Source organism: Fukomys damarensis, unplaced genomic scaffold, assembly GCF_012274545.1.
Source record: "Fukomys damarensis isolate Sample0158 unplaced genomic scaffold, DMR_v1.0_HiC HiC_scaffold_33, whole genome shotgun sequence".
Taxonomy (NCBI): domain Eukaryota; kingdom Metazoa; phylum Chordata; class Mammalia; order Rodentia; family Bathyergidae; genus Fukomys; species Fukomys damarensis.
The window spans coordinates 53,905,385-53,919,555 of NW_022900945.1; the positions used below are offsets into that span (position 1 = coordinate 53,905,385).

Below are 14,171 nucleotides of genomic sequence, written 5' to 3' on the forward strand. Positions count from 1 at the left end.
GCAAGAGTAGTAGTAGGTGGGAGAACTCACTGTAATCAATCATTTGGTAATGATCCTTCTTTGATTATATCACCTACAGAATTATCTCAATATTGAATTTTATTATAAGATGTTTATTGGCAGATTGCTTTCACTGACTTTATAGGGAAATTTGACAATCATTTTCCTAGTGACTTTATCTTTCAAGTTTTTTTCTAAAACACTCTTCTATAATACCTCAGATTACAAAACTAAACCCCATTTCTGATGTAATGACTTATTTTACATATGATTCCTCAAAAGGAAAGGCAGCTTACTAAGGATTTTCAACATGTTATTTTAACCCCTGGACTCTTGGCCCATAGATAAGAAACAACTGCTATTTCATATTTTATAGAGCATATTAAGCTGACCCCTGTAAATATTGTTAGTGATTCAGCCTATGCAATATTTCTTACCCAGCAGCGAGAAAGTGCTACATTGAAAGCTAATTTAGACCCTCCCTTGTGTAATCTATCACTTACATTGCAGTGGGTGATCCAAAGTCTCTCTGCTACCTTTTATATCAAACATATTAGACCCCATTCTAACTTAACAGGACCCTTAGCCTCTGCTAATCAACAGGCTGATTCTCTGGTGACTTACCTTATTTCCTTTGATTTAGCAAGGTGTTTCCACTCATATCATCAATAGAACAGTAGAGCCTTAACAAAGAATTTCAATTGTCTTGTTCACAAGCTAAGATTGTCTTGCCCTGTCCCACTTGTCAGTGGATCCCTTATCCTTTCCCTGATGAGGAATATAATCCCCAAGGCCTTAAACAAAATGAAATTTGGCAAATGGATATTACTTATATCTGGTCATTTAGACAGTTACAATATGTCCTTGTATCTATAGATATTTACTCATTTTGTAGAGAATTGGACCAGAACTATGGACAAGGCTTGAAATATAAAATGTTCTACTGATGTAAAATTACAGTCACAAATCAGTAATTATGTCCACTGTTATATGGATAGGAGATCAAATAAAAAGCCTACAATCACAAAAGCATCTTCAGTGTCATTTTAGCATTATTCCATAATTGTATAACTTCTCTCATGTATGACCAGTCTATCCATCCTTGGGAGCATATTAAAAAGTGCATACAGGGTGCTATGTATAACAATACAACTATTGATTGAGAGGCATTGCAAAAAAAAAGTATTATCTATGTCTCAGCAGACTCAAAATTTTAATAAGCAAATTCAAGATTGGGATAAATTTGATGATACTCTTGCTCATCTTAATCCATAGAACTACTTTAAAGTCCATTTTGGATTTTTACACTGGCTTGGTAATATTAATATATCTCTGTCTCATATTTTTACTTACAGTCTGGTGCAGGGAAAGCCAAACCAGACAATGCCTAGATGCCATTCAACCTCAAGTCATGCTGTTTCAATCGCTGCAATTCCAAAAACAAGAAGGAGGAACTGTTGAGGACTAGGCTGTGTAACTCAGATCTCACAGTCTCAAGCTCAGTGCTATCTTCCCTCCAAAATAAGGCAGTACGCAAAAGGCCACATGTTCCCAGGCTATGGCCAGAATGCCGAAAACCATCACTCCTGAGGCAAAACAGCATCTGCTGAGGTCAGCTGTCAATATACAGGCATTTGGGTGTAGGAAAAATTCGGTTCCTCCTTAATCCTTATCCACCCATTCTTTATAGTTGCTGCTTCATGAAATGGGTGCTACCCCCTCCCTCTGCACTTCTCACCGGCTAATAAAAGTGGGCCAACTGCAGAGTTTTATTTGAGTCTGTCCACTAGAAGCACGTCTCCTCCTGGTCCTACCTTTATATCTTGAAAATTGTCTCTGCCCTTTTTTTTTTTTCCTTGTCATTCCTCCCAAAAGGTAGCTGAGGGTCAGATCAACCCTCAGTAACAGCCTGCGATGTTGGATAGCTTCTTTATCCTTTTGTTTCAGGCCCTTCTACCCTCAACTCTTCAGTCCTCTTTGACTAACCTCATAAAAATAAAATTTCCCATGAGATGATAATAGGTGTATTCTGAAAAACAAATGCTAGGTGGAAAAGGAAAACTTAAAATTCCAGCCAAGGTCAAAACAATTCTCTGAACAAAGTCTTCCCTCAGCCCATGGTTCGCTGTTTAACTGAGCTGCATGGGGTCCTGAGCTATGGCCTTTGAAGAGCTCTGGGAAGGCTCAAGCCTAAGTTCACACTTTGAGGGGATGCATTTGGAATGACTTCTGCTTATGATTATAACTCTGAATCCACTTTCATCATCAGCTTGCAGGTAATCTGACAAATACCAGCTAAAATTTAAACCTCCTAAAACCTCGTGATCTTCTTCTGTCTACCCATGAGCATTAATTGGTTAAAAAGCAATTGTGATTCAAGCCCCAAGATAAAAGCCTAATCTCTAAATGTTGTGTTCACCTGAATGTCCAAAAAAGATCTACAGCTGAGTGACATGAAGTTGGAATCAGGGTATTGGAAAGTCCTTCTTTAAGGGCATAACATAGCACCGAGATGATGAGTTTATTTCCCAAACAAAACATACCATCTACATGCAATCCTAAAAATGTCTTGCCACACTCATGCTGGTCTCACCAAAACTTCCTCTTCCACTATCCTCCTCCCCAGGGTAACCACACACTGACTCAGGTGAGACCTAATTTCAGACTTCCCTTGCTAGTGTTAGATGATAATGGCAGAATACACCAAATACTCTGGCAACTAAGATGTTTCTCCATGCTCATGGTGCTGATGCCTCCCTTATCCTCCAGCTTTCCAAGAGTTCCTCAAATGAAAATACCACCCCGTTCAGTGTCACTTGTCCAGCATCCAGCTTTCTTCTCTGTAACGGCAATGACCAATATCCTGACAGCACCTTGACCCCCAGATACGATTTTCCTTCACAAATAATTTCCACTTTAACTGTTGGTCCCTAGCTTTTACTTGACAGCTAATTGACTTCAACTGGGACACAAATTCGCATCGAGGCTTCCTACATGCTGACAGCCCCTCCCTTGTTGTGCCTCCTCCTGACTCATGAATGAGCGTCAACATCGTCTCCCCGGCCCTCCCGTCACTCATCCCTCCACTTTCTGGGTCATGAGCGTCCTTGCTTGGGCTCTACCTGTGCTCCACATTTGCAGATCTACACAGTGAGCTCACTGTGGCTCTCATCGTCACGAGTGACTCGTAATCTACTAGGAACTCAAGTTCATTTTTTCCATTTTCCTTTAAAATGGCTCAAAATGTGTGCTGCAACTATTTAGAAGCTTTTCCAGGACTACTCTCAAAGGGTCATAGGTTGCTTTCTCCTACATGGGTCGATCCAATTGCTGCCTTAACAGCCTCTCTGGAAATGATAGTCAGTGGGATTTCAGGCCTTTGCCAACTCAAGGAACGAACCTCTGCAAGCTACTTATTCCACCACTAGATTCATGAATACTTGCACCAAAATAAAGAAAATATGTCTGGCTTAGAACCTTTTGATAATTCCTTAGCACAATTTATAGAAACACAGTAACCTTATACTGATATAATTTATTGAACAGAGGTGACCACGGTAACAAGATATTCACAGTCCCAAACTGGGGGAATCATGGATACACTTCTATGCAAACATCTTCTAGCACCACTACCCTGCTACTCTTCCTTTATTTGTCTTTTGGTCTGTACTCTGCCTTACTCGGATGACATGTACCATATGTTATTTAAATTTGTGTGTCTGGTTTATTTCAGTCAACATTATATTTTTCAGATGCATCTATTTTCCTACAAATGTCTCAAATTTGTCCTATTTTATAGCTGAGTAGTATTCCATTATATATAGGTACCACAGTTTTTCATTTCAGTCATTTGTTTCCGGTATTTAGCTGTTACAAATTGTGCAGCTATAAACACTCATATGCATGTATTACTACAGTATGATATTGATATCGTAAGCTCCCTAGGGAAGATACCTAGGAGAGGGTTAACTGAGGCACATGGAATTTCTAATTTTAGTTTTTTGGGAAATCTCCATACTGATTTCCATAATGGTTGTATTAGTTTAAATTTCCACCAACAACGTAGGGGGTGTTCCTTTTTTCACCATATCCTCACCAGCATTTGTGTGGTTTGTTGTTGTTGTTGGTGGTGGTGGTGGTTTTTATGAGACAGGGTCTCACTGTGTAGTTGAAACTTTCCTGGCTCACTGTGTAGCCCAGGCTGGTCTCAAACTCACAGCATCCTCCTGCCTCAGCCTCTGGAGTGCTGGGATCACAGGTGGGCACCACCACGCACAACAACATTTGTTATTTTTTGACTTGATGATTGTCACTCTTTGGGAGTAAGATGGAATCTTCATATTGTTTTCATTTCAAACTCTACTGGCTAGAGATGTTGAACATTTTTTCACATATTTGTTGGGCATTTGTAGTTCTTCCTCTGTGAGGTGTCTCTTCATTGCTCTGGCCCATTTCCTGATTGGTCTTCAATTTTAGGTGATTGGGTCTTTTTAGTTTTTTATATATTGTAGATATTAGTCTTCTGTCTGAGAGTAGCTGCAAAAAATTTTCCCTATGAAAAGCTGTGAAAATGACATGTTAATAAAGAATCTACCAACTGAAACATGCCCAGGATCTGACAGACTCACTGCTGAATTCTACAAAGCCCTTAAGAATGTTATATCACCAATACTCCTCAAGCTCTTCAAATGAATTGAAAGGAATGGAGTACTTCCAAACTCATTTATGGAAACCAGAGTCATCCTGATCCCACAACCAGATAAAGACCCAACTAAAAAAGAACACTATAAACTAATCTCCTTAATGAACATGGATACAAAATTCCTCAACAAGATATTAGCAAATAGAAAGCAGCACATCATCAAAAAGATGTTTTTTAACTTGTACTGTTATGTTTCTAAGCAGAAGACGTTAAGAATTGCTATGAGAGATGATGCAGCAATCATTTCACAGTATATATATATATTATTCAATACCTGATGAGTAGGCTTTAAATATATATATGAGTTTATCTGTTACTTGTACTGATTAAAAGAATAAAATAAAGTAAAAAATATAAAATTTAGCATGTTAGATTACCAAAGACATCTCTTATACCTTACAGCCTATTAAACAGCATAATTGATTAACTTACTTATACACATGATTTTAATTTGCAAGGTATAATGGAATTTGGATATTTTCCAAACAGTATTGAAATATTTGAGGAAACAAAAGAATCAAACTATGCATAAATTTTCATTAATATATTTGAGATTGTATTTCTCAGTCAAAAAGTTAAAGTATCTAAAAATGGACATATCAACTTTTAAACCTCAGTTTAAATTATGATAATTTAATTAATTATAAAAGGGCCAATTCTTTGTCCTTTCAATATCTCTTAAAAGTTTATCAAATTTCCATAATTTTAATTCAATTAATAATATTTATTATTTGAACTAAAGGGTATAAAAGCCAGTATTTACTTTGCAACTTCAATAAATATTAACTTTTTAAGCCAAGTTACTTTTTGTATTAGTATATGTTTGTAGAACATAACATTGACACCCCTGGTGGGGAACTGGTACAGGTACGTGACACATCTTCACTCCTTTTTTCCTTCCCTTTCCCTCTCCTCCATCCTTCTCTGATCCCCTTCCTCCATGTTTTATTTCTGTGCATATTTGTAGTACACTTTGCAAAAGCCAACTTCAGGGACACAAAAGAAGCCTACAACCGTGAAAGATGAATAGAAAATAAGTTATATGTGACACAAAGGGTAGGAACAATGGACTAGAAATTAACTCAGAACACACTGAGGTATAGAAGAAAGAGAAAGTAGATAAGAAGAGGAAGGAGATATGGAAAAAAAAGGTTCAGGGAAAAATAAAGAGAAGAGAGATGTCAAGTCATGGCTTCCATAAAGATTGCTTTGAATTCTGCAAATTAACCTGCACCAGATCCCACACGTCACCACCCAATCTGCGCTCATGCTTTCCTTCACTTCAGAGGTCTGACGTCCATTCAGTTCACCTCCTCACGGCTCCCATCACTCACTGTGAGCCATTTCTGCATATGGTGATTTAGCCCAGGACCCCGAACGAAACCCACCGGCATTGGTCAGTGACCCAGAGAGGTGGCCAACAAGTAGGGGAAAATAGGATGTACGGACAGCAGATTCAGAAAGTCTACAAGACTTACAAGATCCAGTACCCAGTCAGATTATTCTATCCTTTTGGCCTTGACAGTCACAGGGGGTGGGAGGGCAGCTCCCCTCCCTTCACAGAGGAGGAGAACCCTGCCTGTCTGAGCCACCACACTGTAACTGGTGACGTGGCCTCATGTACACGCAATGTCAGCATGCTTGAAATGTTGCAACTCTCCCATCTACATTTTTATGTGAGTTTCTCCAGACAAATAGTTTCCCAGAATACTAACAGGTAAACAAGATCCTTCCTCCACGCTTTTCCAAGCAGTCCTGGGACAACCTGAAATACAGGTATGTCTTACCTCACATAAATATTAATGTGGAGTAGATAAAAGCTATAGCAACTACTGAGTTGGTAAGTCATGAATAAACACCAAAGATTCCTGGATTGCTGGAGTCCTTAGACACATTCAGCTAATCTCTTTTGAGTCCCAGCAACTGCACTTACCCTCCTCCTCCTGACATTTGAGGATTTGGGGGGCACACAGGTGTTGCTTAGTACCTGAAACCCCAAACCCCACTGCACACTGGAACTTTCACGCTGCCTACCACCCCCACCCCACAAGTCTACCAGCCCTCTGTACACTTCCCACTCTGCTCACATTTTCCACCAAACAGGGCTCCACTACTGTGCTCTGGGTTTTATTAAGGAGCTGAAAATGGACCAAAACACTATTTTTACTGATTCCTAGGATACAGCCACTCCTCAGCTCCACAGCTCGGAGGAAACATTATTCCATTTCCTGGCACATATACTGGTGTCTTTTCTCTTTCCACTTGCTTATGGTCCTATCAGCATGGTTTTCTCAACTAGGCGGCATGAAAAGGCAATTGTACTGTCCAGTGAAATCGGTGGTCATCTGAGTATTATCCAAGGAGCATCACTCCCTTCTCTATCTCTGCCTAGTGTCTCCTGCACTGCCCTCTCAAGTTCTGTGACTCCCAAACCCTGAACTCCAAATATCAATATCTAAGTCCATCCTTGACGATATTTCCGGGAATGTTCCTTACTGTCTCTGCGGTCTATCAATTTCCTTTTACTTGCAACTTTAATACTTTCTTAGAAGTTAATGATACCTATACAATTTTAAGGAAAAACACATCCACAAGCATCCTTCTGAATCAGTGGAACAACTAACAGACAACCAATGCCTCACGGGACAGGACAGAATTGGTTTACACTCTAGCTCTCACTTTGCATGATGTGTCAAGAATCACTGCCTGGTAAAGCTGTTCTTAAACACAGCTCTCATGCTCAAAGTCCTGGTCTGTTTCTCCAGATTATCTCATTAAGATTTTTGTAATGGCTCTTTTTGTTCAGCAGGTCCACAGAGTTCTTTCCAGTGGCCTCTGAAAAAGTACATGGTTTAGACTCATGCGGTTTACTTTTGCTGTAGCGTTAAAACATGATAAAAATGTGCACATATGATTGCCTCCCACTGAAGCAACCCGCTTCCCGTGGCACATGGCATCTCGTTACCACCCACCATGGAGAGCCCCAGAGGCACTCTGCCAAATAGCTCCTCTGTCACGTTCCTGAGGAGAAGGCAACCTTGTGAGTCACTCAGTACCTGACAAATGGGATATTTCCACACAAAGAAGAAATTGGACAAGTCATTTTAGAACCAAGAGACAGGTTGAGGCACCTAAGAAACAGAAAACTGGGGGAAACCTTTGTTTTCTGGACTTTTGATAGAGCTTGGAATCAAAGGTGCAAGACTGGCCCTTGATAGGCCTCTTTATCCCTGGTAAGCAGGACGTGTAAGGAGGGGCACTGATAGTTCTCTTAGGTCTTGCACTAACTCTCATCTCAGCTGGAAGAAAATGTGTGGCTGGATCAAGAATGACATCCTCTTCAAAGCAGAGCTTTAAAACAACACCAACAACAAAACGTAACTCTAAAGTGCTCTTTGGAAATCTTCAAATCAAAGTGACAAATGCCAGAAAGGAAGAAAGTAAGTCCTCGAGATACTGAATGCCTAGACTTAGATGGCACAGCTGGGCAGTATCCCAGTAAATCTGGCGTCCAGATCACACTTCTACCTCAAGCCCTTCTCACCAACACCAAGAGGCCTTGCTTCACTTGAATATGAGGCCACAGCCACTTATCCAGAGACAAAAGAGGACAATGTTCAAGAGAGTTCATAGGTTCAAGAATTTGAGTTAAGGCCTTGGGAATGACTTTAGATAATACTTCTAGAACTCCTAGGGGCTCAGAGCATTCCGTTCTTCTCTGTGTTCTCTGTCAGAGCCCATAGTCTGGACAAAGAGTTGAGAGAGAGAGAGTTTATATAATATTCTGAGAAAGAGTGAGTATATGCAGGCTGTTCTACAGGGAAAGGAAACAGTTTGGTACCCAAAAAGGAAGTCAGATACAGAAACACTGTCCAATGAGAAGAGGAATCACAGACCAAAAGCACATAATGAACAGACAGCCGCTCCGAAATACCTGCTATGAAATGGCCTCTCAGCCTTTGCTCCAACTCAGCCAGCAATACAAGGCTGCGTAGATGGTAGGAAACCAGCTTGCTTAATGGAATCAGCTAGAACCTGTTTCCTTGAATGGAATGAAACCTACTTCCCTAGTAACTTCTGCTCCTTGATAAAAAAATTCTACTCCAGCATACCTGATACTTGTAGTTTTCCTTTCTGATATTTGCAAACAGCTCTCAAATCAGCTCAAAGTTTCTGTCCCATAAGTGAAGCATCTACCTTTGATCCTCTCAATTCTATCAGTTGCCCACACACTGGCAGCTCTCAGCCGAGGTCGACTAAGCAAATGACCCAGTTCCTGAACCCTTACCCCCGGAGTCCCAAGGATTACTCTTCATGCAGGGGCCAGGGTGGCCCTGAGACTGAGGGACCATGGCGAAGCACCAGTGTTCTTACCAGGTCTGACACGGTCAGGCAAAGGGGACACCTGAGCACGCCATTCTGCTCACAAAACAGCAATTTGCTGGCCAGAAGGAAAAAGAATGTTTCCCAGCAGGCCGAACGCCCTAACATTAGCGCTGGCTGTGGCCCATCCTAGGAAGCCATGCTCTCAAGAGGGCAGCTTGGTGCAGCTGAGGCAAACCTTTATGAAGCTGACTGCTCCCAACATCTGAGCAAACAAAGCATTTCTTTAAGGGAAATCTGGACAGGAGTTCTTTCATTTCTCCTACTGGGTGAATAATTTATTATATTTCAAGTTATACTGAGAATAACAACAATGGAATAATTACCATTTTAAAGCCTGTTCTGGGAGAAAGTCTTCACCTGTGTTAAATGATTTAATTCTTGTAATCACCGATGACTGATCCTTTAATCATTTCTCACTCACTAGAAATGAAATAGCTTTTGCACTTTTAGAAATGGTGCAATCGAACATGAGTTGATTTACTTGGGCTGGGAGAATAGTTCCTTTTTGATAAACATGATTGATTATCTCTGCAACTAGGTAACTTTCCCCAGGTCATGCACCTAGCAAATAATATCATCTGTCAGTACTGTCTTTGCAGGAGACAAGCCAAATGGGGTTGTATGTGCCAATGTAGGGACAAGAGAGTCATTTAGGCTGGAGAATAGAAGATTTGGGGTGGGGGGAGAGCAGAGGCTAAGTCTAAACGCTTACGAGAGGGTGCAAGAATGGCTTACAGGGTGCTGGGAGCTGAAGCAGGGATGGCGAGCAGAGGTTACAGGAGGCAGATCGCACCTACAGCAAGTCACACAGTCCCATGGAGCAGGTCTTCCCCAGTGGGCAGCACCCTGAGAAGCGACTGCCCCCGCTCCTAGGGGCGGCACAGCAGAGACTGGAGGTCCTGACTCAGGAACCCTCCAGGGCTTTCTTCCCAGGATCTGAGAGGGCTGAATGATTCTCTAAGCACCATGCCCAGTGCAGGACCTGGTTCTTTCCCACATGGGCCACACTCGCATCTACTCGTGGATCCCTCAGGAGATCTCAGAGATCCTTCCTTGTGCAAGAATGGGGCATGAAAGAATCATTCAGGAGTTTAGTGACAACATAAGTTTTTATTTTGTTCCATATAGATTTTGGCAGATCAAGGTGGAACGCTGCCTATGAGAAAGCACTATGAGAGAGATTCTTTGAAATAATACAAAGGTAAGCATTTTTTCCTCAGTTAGTGATAACACCTTGCCGTAACCCACATGAAAGCCAATATGAGCAAAAGCTTTGTTTGATCAGATCTAATTTTTCTGTTTAGACACTCATCCGATGACCCCAGTATCATGACGGCGCCTGTGTGAAATCTGAAGAGCAGCCTAATATTGTGCAATTATTAACACCTAAGGTTAGATCAGCTGGGGATATTAATTATAAGCAACAGAAACTGATGATTGTGTAAGCAGAAAAGCGCTCATTAAAAGGCTTTGGTGAAGGCCAGAATTGTAAAATGAGAGAAACTACCATACCCTTGTGCTTCCCCTGGGGATAAATAGAAGTAATTGATATTCTAAGTAGATTTCAATCACCTGGGGGGGGCAAGGTCTTAACCCAGCCTTTCCTGGAAATATCCCTAACCCCCACCCTTGTATCTTGCTATGTGACTTGCTCCCCCCATTTGGCCCCCATTGAATCAATATTGCCTGGGTGACTGTGCTTGTAATCTTATTGGTTGGTCATGGCTCTGTTCCACCTCATGCCCACTGTGTAAATTTCCATTGGGTCTTATAGTCCCCCTTCTGTATCTCTTAGACAGAAGTTTTCTTTTCCTCAATAAATTTTTCCTAATCTTAAAAAAGAAAAGGTTTTGGGTGGGTTATACAACTGTTGGGAGGCCTGGAGAAGCGTGCTTGAGGCTAAGTATTGAGGAATAATGTGTGAAGTCACACCACAGAACTGGCCTAGTAGGGAAGTTACTGCTCCCAGCGCTGCTGTGACAGTGTGACGCCCCATGACAGAAACACACCCTTGCATCCTCAGCCAGAGACTAAAGGGAGGCAACACACTTGCCGGCACCCCAGAAGCACCCTCTCCTAAGGGTTTAAACTTAGTCTCTGCTCTTTCCCACCAAAACCTTCTGTTCTCCAGCCTAAACGACTTCTTGTCCCTACATTTCCACATACAACCCAGTTTGGCTTGCCTCCCTGCCCTCTGCAGAGAGGCCTCCTTCCCACTGCTCTTTTCTCAGGAATAATCCTGGTGGTTAGAGCTTCAGCCGCTGTTTGCACCCAGCCTACTAAAGGGACTGCGAGTCATTTTCTGCATTTATAGGATGCTATAATTTTGACGGCTGAGATGTTGCTACCATGGATAGCAGAGCTAGGAAATTATTAGAATGATGAGAGCTAATATTGAGCTTAAAAATCCCACCCACTAGTTTATCTTCCCCTCTCTTCCACTTACTTTTCTCCCTCTCATGTATGCTAGCTTCATCTTTTCTCCCCTGGACCAACTGTAAGAGCCTCTTAATTGATCCTCTTCAGCTCCCTGTGAGCTATAAGCCTTTCACAACACTGCAGCCAGAATGATCTTCCAAAATTACAAATATAATTGTTACCATGCATGTTTTCCTTCTTTCAATTGTTTCAAACATGTTATGCTTAGAAGAATATCTGACTCATTAACATAGACAATGCGATCTAGTGGTTCGGCTGTCCCCACATGTCCAGCCCCACTCAGCTTCCCTCTCGAAGTTGGTTTGACCTGCCCTGGACTCCGATCCTCCCTTCACCAGGCTCCTTTCCCCACACCCAACTGGCCTCCCAGCATGCTGTTTTCTCAGTCTGAATATCTCCCTGATTGTCTTACATGCACTGTGCTGGGCTCAAGATGTCTGTGATTCTTCCAGACAAGGTCTGTTCTTTCTGCTTTCTGCTCTTTTAAACTTCGCCCCATATCTAGCCATGGTAATTAAATAAACACTGATGTAGCCATGTGTTTGAAGTCTGTTGTCCTTGCTGGGTTTACATTCCATGTGTTTACTCACCCACTACTACACGTCCCACACCTCACAGATCCCGGGCTATTTGAAACCCTCCATAGATGTTGTTGGATAGCTTTTCACCCTCTTGTTCATTTCCCTTCCCCCCTGGAACCCAAGGCTTTCACAAGCAAATCAGAGAAGATGAGATCTGTTAAGGCCAAAGTATCAAATGTTGACTGTGCGACCTTTGCCGCATTGTTTTACCTTCTAGACCTCCGTTCTGCAGTTGGAACGCTTGGACATTATACTTCCTTCTTTCTTGAACTTCCTCTAATACTCCTGTATTATTCACACTTCCACTGCCATCAGAAAGAGATGGTGGGTGATTGAATTGTTCCATCTGTGTGTATCGCACACCTCACTGGTAGACCGGCACTTAGCATGCACAAGAGTCTGGCTTCAGACCCCAAAAGCCAAACCAAAGAAAACAGAATATTTTTTAGCCTCTAGGAACATCCAGTTGACCTAAGCACCACCTACTGTAAAGACCGCTTTTCCCCCACTCTGCTGTTGTCTTTCTCATAAGCCAAGGGTAAATGTGTAAGTCTGTCCTGGAATCTCACTCAGTTTTGTTCCTCTGGCCCAATACTCTGTTGTCTTAGTTACTGCAGCACTGACATCTGCTGGATAAAGTTCTCTAACTTTGCTACATCTGAAGAACCTCCTGGCCATTCTTAGTCATTTGTCTTTCCACATATTTTTTTTAAAATAAGCTTATCAAGGTCTACGAAGGAAATCCTGCAAGAATTTATGTACAGTGATGAAGCTCTAACTTTACAACTGAATTTTAACACTTTTACCAACACTAACAGACTTAGATTCATATACATTGACTCTGTAGGTCAATTTGGGCAGAATAAATATTTCAATAGTGAGTCATCTAAGAATATGTTAAATCTTTATTTTATTTAAATCCTTCTACTTTCTCCCAGTAATGTTCTACGGTACTTAGAGATTTTTCACAGAGTTGTTCATATCTTGGGTATTTTATGATTTTTACAAGCTTTATTGCTTCTAAGTGTTTTTCTGTCTTCTTGATGCTAATATGGAGAAAGGCAATTAATTTTTGTATATAGATCTTCTATCCAATAAATCAAATTTAATCATCTAGTATATCTATAAGTTCTTTGTCTTACTTGTTTACTTGCATCATTCCATTTTCTGCAAATAATGACAATTTTCTAATTCAGTCTTCTGGATTTTTTTCATGGTGTGTAGCTCTAGCCAGAACCTCCTGTAAAATTCTAGATAGAAATGGAGATAATGGGTATCTAATTTCATTCTCAATTACTGGGATAAGTTTTCAAGATCTTACTACTGAGAGTGATGTTCACTCACAAGTTCAAGACCAGCTCTAGCAATTCAATACCTTAAGATCCTAACCCAAAATACAATTTTAAAAATAAAAAATAAAAATAGTTGGGGATGCCTCTAAGTGCAAAGGCCCAGGATCCGACCCCAACATCTACAGAATGATGATGATAATGATGATGATCATAACAATAATTATAATCACGACAACATTCACTATACATGTAAGGAATTTCCTTTTTACTGCTACATGAAATTTCATTTCACTTTAGTGTTATATATGAAAATGCTTAAGTGCACCTTTGGAACAATATGTAAGTACACTGAAGTTGAAATGTCTGTCTGTTATTTCCTAAGGCTACAAGGCTCTCAGGATTTACAAATTCTTCTGCTTTGAAAGTCGTTGTCCTTAGTAGTGCATTATCAAAACCCACTGACATGTATGGCATAGTTATATTTAAATGTAAATTTTCATTGGAAACAAAATGTGAAACAACAAGGGCTATTTCTTTTCTGCTTCTAATTCATCAAACTATATAAAATATGACCTATAGATAGTTTTTATCTCTATACATGTAACTGCTAAGGAATTGTGTTCCCACAGCTGCTTTTTTTTTTTTTTTTTTTTTTTTTTTTTTTTTAGTTTTATTGAGTTTATTGGTACATTTTAGGGATACAGTACAGTTACATTCATTGTTGGGATCATGTACCTCCACATGGCAAGTCTTGATTCTCATTTTTTCCCC

The 14,171-nt window shown here is 40.7% G+C and overlaps 1 protein-coding gene and 1 long non-coding RNA gene across 7 annotated transcripts in view; both read right to left on the reverse strand.

Annotated features, from left to right (window-relative positions):
- LOC104875962 (small proline-rich protein 2E) overlaps nucleotides 1-14,171 on the reverse strand; it is a 101,574-nt gene that overhangs the window by 8,951 nt on the left and 78,452 nt on the right. The window contains exon 1 of one of the 6 annotated variants that reach the window (XM_010643735.2): nucleotides 12,319-12,549. The exons of the other annotated variants lie outside the window; for them this stretch is intronic. The gene's annotated coding sequence lies outside the window, so the exon portion shown is untranslated. Of the gene's footprint in view, nucleotides 1-12,318; nucleotides 12,550-14,171 lie in introns of those variants that run through there. 6 annotated transcript variants of the gene reach the window in all.
- LOC104875966 overlaps nucleotides 13,091-14,171 on the reverse strand; it is a 4,218-nt gene continuing 3,137 nt past the window's right edge. The window contains exons 2-3 of the long non-coding RNA XR_784208.2: nucleotides 13,251-13,358; nucleotides 13,091-13,154 (exon numbers count right to left, since the gene is read on the reverse strand). This is a non-coding gene — a long non-coding RNA (uncharacterized LOC104875966). The remainder of the gene's footprint in view (nucleotides 13,155-13,250; nucleotides 13,359-14,171) is intronic.